We start from the raw sequence: 6467 nt of genomic DNA on the forward strand, positions 1-6467 counted from the left end.
CTTAAAAAAAAACCTGAAAGTTTGTATACTTGTTTTTTTTTTTTTGTTTGTTTTTTTGTTTTGTTTTACTCTAACTCAGCATTACTACAGGGAAAGAAATATCAGAAAATTGAATAAGAAATGTATTTACAACAATCTAGGAGATGAGGAAAAGCCTACCAGAAATAATATGTTCTCTTCAATATTAAATCTCTTGTTATATGTGATATAATTGTCTACAAAAAAAAAAAAAAAGGTCTCCCAGCTTCTGAACAAATTGTATTGAGTACTATTAATATCTTAAAACTGAGTGTTCTTATACACTGTTTTTGTTCCTGTTGGTGACTACTAAATATTCAAAGATAAGGAAATACATACTAGTTACCTAATACCAATTGAAACAATGTATCATTATAAAATAAAAATACCAGTTAATTATGCTAAGTCAGAATTTCCCTTTCTATTTGCTTTGTTAAAAAATACAGATCTAAACCATAAGTGACTCTTAATCTCACGAAACAAACTGTGGGTTGCTGGGGGGAGGGGGGGGTGGGAGAAAGGGGGTAGGGTTATGGACATTGGAAGGGCATGTGCTTTTGGGTAAATTAGAACGGGAGGCGAACCATGAGAGACTATGGACTCTGAAAAACAATCTGAGGGGTTTGAAGTGGCGGGGGGGTGGGAGGTTGGGGTACCAGGTGGTGGGTATTATAGAGGGCACAGCTTGCATGGAGCACTGGGTGTGGTGAAAAATAATGAATACTGTTTTTCTGAAAATAAATAAATTGGAAAAAAATTAAAAAAAAAAAATACAGATCTAATGCCCTGAATTGAGGTTTCTCAAAATAAAACGGGCAATTCTTACCTGCTTTCTCTGAGATGTTTATGTATCATCTGGGTGTCTAAAGACATCATATAGGACAAGTAGAACTATTCATGCTTAAAAATTCTGTGAATGAAGTAAGTACTTTGACAGTAAATCCAGTTAATTTTATGGGGCGCCTGTGTGCCTCAGTTAGTTAAACAACTGCCTTCAGCTCAGGTCATGATCCTGGAGTCCAAGGATCGAGTCCCACCTCGATTCCTGGTTCCCTGCTTCTCCCTCTGACCCTGCACCTTCTCACCCTCTCTCTCTTTTTCATTTTTTCTCTCAAATAAATAACATCTTTAAAAAAAAAACAGTAAATACAGTTAATTTTAAAGGGAAAATGTTTAGTGTTCATAATTAAAATAACTAAGGATGTAATATTTCAAATATTTTAAGAAGATACTTAAAAAATCACTGTAGATGACAAGAATTACTTTCAATTGAGCTATATTTGTATTTATAAATATAAAGCCACTCGGTTAAATCCACTTAGATACTTATTTCCCGACATGGAATTTCTTTTTATTCTTTATTTAAGTAAATGGTACAAATTGTCTGATCCTTAGAAAATCCTGTAGGTAAACAATAATGTAAAATGAAAGGTGCCAAAACATTGAAGAAAATTTGCATTCATTGACTCTGTAAAGGTGCTGGACCAAGGCTCATTTTTAAAATGGAGTATAATTCGAAATTATGGAGTAGGCAAAACAATAATTCTTTAAACATGTCAGATGAAGTTTGTTTTTTTTTGTTTTTTGTTTTTTGTTTTTTTTTTTTAGCTAGCTAACTGGTTTTAAGAAAAATATTTCACTAAAGACTTTAGAGGTACAAATGAAAAATATATTTTCATTTCCCCCAACTGTGAAGCCAAAGTCTGAATGTCTTAATTTGGATTTTCAATGTTGTATTTATTTTTCAAATAAATATTTTTCATTGTTTTCTTTTTTTTTTTCCAATTTATTTATTTTCAGAAAAACAGTATTCATTATTTTTTCACCACACCCAGTGCTCCATGCAAGCCGTGCCCTCTATAATACCCACCACCTGGTACCCCAACCTCCCACCCCCCCGCCACTTCAAACCCCTCAGACTGTTTTTCAGAGTCCATAGTCTCTCATGGTTCACCTCTCCTTCCAATTTACCCAAATTCCCTACTCCTCTCTAATGCCCCTTGTCCTCCATGCTATTTGTTATGCTCCACAAATAAGTGAAACCATATGATAATTGACTCTCTCTGCTTGACTTATTTCACTCAGCATAATCTCTTCCAGTCCCGTCCATGTTGCTACAAAAGTTGGGTATTCATCCTTTCTGATGGAGGCATAATACTCCATAGTGTATATGGACCACATCTTCCTTATCCATTCATTGTTTTCTAAATTCTTTTTGTAAACTTCTGAATGTAGAACACGGTTGAACTCTGAAAATAAATAAGCCTATTACACCTTGCAAGGATATATCTCTAAGTGAATGTGAGTGTACATTTGGAAGAACTGATTCATAAAAGCCAGAGACACTGACTACTTCCTCAAACTTCTTTACTAAGTATCCTTTACATAAGCAGGTTGCGTTATCTGTAAAAATTGTTCATGTGATATGCTGATGTATTTACTCTTCAAAGCTTAATGCAATATGTAAAATACATAAATGTCAAAGGAGAGGCCAAAGAAAACATTTCTTTAGGAACTTCCACAAATAGCCCCCTTCTCTAGTAATCAGATGATTGAAACTATTCCTAAAACCCCTCCAAATGGTATCATGCCACCCACTGATCTATGGAAGAGCATATTTTGTTACTTAGTAATTTCAAACTAAAATGAGTCCAATTGTAATTGTTTCAGAGTGTCTAACTTATCAATTTGCATCAGTGTGGCCATATATGGTACATGACACTGGGATGGACTCTGGCAAATTGAGTCCTTTTAAATTGCTTTACTGAAAACTAAGAGATAAATCATTTGATTCAGCTTGTCCTTGACTGATGTAAATGACAAACTTGGTAACTGTTTATATCGTAAAGGTTACCAATTTAATAGAATCACATTTTTTTCTAGTTCAGTGGACTTCCTTTCCATCTGATCAGCCTATGGCACCCATTGACTGACAAATAGTCCACAGTCAGTTACCTCCAAAAGAAAATAACTTTTATCACTTATTTCTGTATGTGTTTTTCTTCTATTAGGACTTACATTTGAAGTGCCCTGGGAGTCTTTGATATCTTATCTTTTCTTCCCGTGGACTGCCTACAATTCAATTGCAAAATACTTATTCTCTCCCAACATTTTTTTTTTTTTAACTTCCCACACCCAAAATGAACTGCATCAGTCTATATTACCTGAAACTTTTATGGCAAGATGAATGAAATAGACAGCCCTTTTAATTTTGGTCATGTGGTCTAGGATCTCAGATAAGCAAGTTTTGGGTTTTTTGTTTTGTTTTGTTTTGTTTTGTTTTTGTTATTTTATTTTATTTTATTTTGAGTGACTGACACATAAATACTTAACTTAGAAAACTTGAGATGGAAACTGGGCAGGGGGCCCAAGCTTTGGAACACTAATATTTCTTTATTAGTTTGGAAAAACAGTATGACCTTCAAACAGCCAAGCTATAATTTCAGCTGCTCCTAAGGATTTGTGTGTGCTTTTTTTTTTCTCTCTCCTCATTTCCTCATAATCTAGAGAGTCAGCAACAATGTTCCTATAATAAACCTCCCTGGCTTAGAGCCAATAAACTTTTATAGATAGGCAGAGCCTTAGCCATCATTCAGTTAGGAATTTTTCATTCTGCATTCTGGAGTGCCCTTATGTTACATTAAAAATATTCTCAGATCTTTTCCAGGGAAAAGGGAGAAGCCAAAAATTAAGAGTTTAAGGTCAGAAAGTGTATCAACCTTTTATGAGAGTAACTCCAATTTATCTGATATTGGAGTTGTACTTCAAATTTCATGAAATACCAATTTTAGTGATTAATCACTTGGAAATCCCCTATTTTCTGTTTTCAACTTCTATTGCTCAACCATGCTAATAACAAATATTGCTTCCCTGAGTCTAGCTCTGTTTACCATTGGAGGACAGCAGAATCTATTGTATTCATTTTATATTTGTCTCAAACTCAAAAAAGGTCCTACCCTTCTCCAAACCTAACAGGGGCATGCACAGTAGAATTCAAAACACCAAAACTTCCATGTCTGTGTCATCCCTGCAAAGCCATCTCAGGTAGCTACCAAATTTACACTGAGTCAGTGTTACCATGTGCCTCATTACATGGAAAATATTCTGATGTGTTAATACCTCAGAACTGTTGGTCTGCAAAGAAAGTTGAGATCTCTGAGCTCTTAATACTAAAAGAAACACAGTGTGCTCTCTTCATCTGTGGGGAAAGAATCTTATTTCCTAACTATGCTAATCCATAAATCCCTAGACAATGCTTTGACTTTCAGAGATTTCTGTGGAATGACTGTATCTGTACTTTCTACCAAATTCCTCTCCTCAGAGTTAGGTACACGCTGGTGAATATTAGGATAGAAATCATGTAATACTTAATGCTGGGCTCTTCAACTTCCCCCTTCCCTATCTTCCCCATTAGTCACTGAGATAGTTTTTTAGGTCTTGTGTGCCTGGATTTCATTTTTCCTTGTGAGAGATATTGCTCTGGAGTTTCCATAATTCCTTATATAAATTGTTTATGGCTAGATATGACCCTCAGACCCTCCAATGGAGCTCCTATATGCATGCATCCTGTAATAACCAAAGCTAAGGTTCAAGCTGGCATAGGGAGTTGAGTTCCACACAAGTGAGAATGACTTGCCTAGAGTCTCACAGCAGTGACAAGACAAAAAACATGACTTACTGTTACGAGTTCACTGCAGTACACAGCTTCTCAGGTACTCTTGGTCAACATCTCCTCAAAACACATTCATCCAATATCATTTGACACAAATGACATAAATGCCACTATGAAAATAGAATCAGTAAAAGATATTGGAAGAAGAGTTCATTCCTATTTCCTTGATTTTTACCTAATAATTTTTTTTTCAAGATCCCATTTAAGATACCACATGCATTTATTTGTCATCTCTCTTTAGGCTCCTCTTGGCTATTTTCCTCAAGTTTATTTTTTCACGTCAGGAGTTCTTGAGGTTCCTCAAGTTTATTTTTTCACATCAGGAGTTCTTGAGGAGGTATTGTAGGATTCCTCTGTACAGGACTTGTCTCCATGTTTTTCTCCTGAGACTTGGATTTTTGAGAGGAAGATCACAGAGGATCACATATCATTTCCATTATATCATATTAAGGGTACATAAGATCATCATGATTTATGACTGCTGATGTTAACCATGACTACTCACCTCCTGAATGAATGTTCATAATTTCCCCAATGTGAAGTTACTCTTTCTGCCCCCCGTTTCTATACTTTACCTTTAGAACAAAGTCTCTGTGCACAGTTCATATGTCATGGGTGGAGAGTTATACTTCTCCTCCTTTAAGGCAGGAAATCTAATCAATTTTTTTGGATTTATGTAAGGAGGATTTATCACTTCTTCCTCCATTCATTAATTCATTAAATCATTTATTTATATTCATGGAATCATGGACATTTATTCTATATGTTGTGTTATAATCCAATACTACTTTGTTTTTGTTCTAATTATTCCTTTCAGCTTTGATCACTGGAAACTCTTTCCATTAGCTCATGGGCTCTTTGACAACCTAAAAAGTGTGGTTTTTGTTTTTTTGTGTTTTTTGTTTGTTTGTTTGTTTGTTTAATATGGACCACTTCATGAATTTGCATGTCATTCTTGTGCAGGGGCCATACTAATCTTCTCTATTTCATTCTTATTTGAGATTATGATGCTAAAGCCAGCATTAATGTGTTTTTACTTTTGCTTTTTTTCACGACTTCCTTACTTTTTGGTACAGCAATATTCTCCAGTCTCATATTACATATTTTCTTCCCTAGTCCTAGAATCAGTCATTCTCTAAAGGAATATTATTCAAAACCAAGATTTGGGGGATGCCTGGGTGGCTCAGGGGGTTAAGCCTCTGCCTTCCGCTCAGGTCATGATCTCAGGGTCTTGGGATCGAGCCCCGCATTGGGCTCTCTGCTCAGCAGGGAGCCTGCTTCATCCTCTCTCTCTGCCTGCCTCTCTGCCTACTTGTGATCTCTGTCTGTCAAATAAATAAATAAAATCTTTAAAAAAAAACAATATTAAGCTAAACATGAGTTCTTACTGAGAATAGTTGCTTTTAAATTTCTTTCGCCTACCAATTTTTATTCTTTCTGCATTTCCTGGTTTTATTCTGTCTTCCAATTATCTCCTTTAAATTAGACTTGCTTGTCTAAATAATGGTATGCTGGAAGCTTCCAAAGAGCCACCATCTACATGCTGGTAGCTGCTAATTAAAGCTCTAAAATAAATGAAGTAATGCAATAAAACCTAATTAAGAGGTAGGAATCTGATAGACAGCCCCAATATTTTTGGTTTTCTTTTGTTTTGTTTTTTTGTTTTTAAGATTTGATTATTTATTTATTTTGGAAAGAGTGACAGCAGATATGAGAGGAGGGGCAGAAGGAGAGAGGAAGAACCCTCAAGCAGATTCTCCATTGAGCACAGAGCCCA

At 35.3% G+C, this 6467-nt stretch overlaps 1 non-coding gene across 1 annotated transcript; it reads right to left on the bottom strand.

Moving 5' to 3' along the window:
• Positions 1–5608: 5608 nt before the first annotated feature.
• On the bottom strand, positions 5609–5714 carry LOC122917878. Its single transcript, XR_006386504.1, has one exon. It is a non-coding gene; the product is annotated as a U6 spliceosomal RNA (small nuclear RNA).
• Between the last annotated feature and the right edge of the window lie 753 nt (positions 5715–6467).

The sequence above is a fragment of the Neovison vison genome, chromosome 9 (assembly GCF_020171115.1).
Source record: "Neovison vison isolate M4711 chromosome 9, ASM_NN_V1, whole genome shotgun sequence".
Classification (NCBI taxonomy): Eukaryota; Metazoa; Chordata; class Mammalia; order Carnivora; family Mustelidae; genus Neogale; species Neogale vison.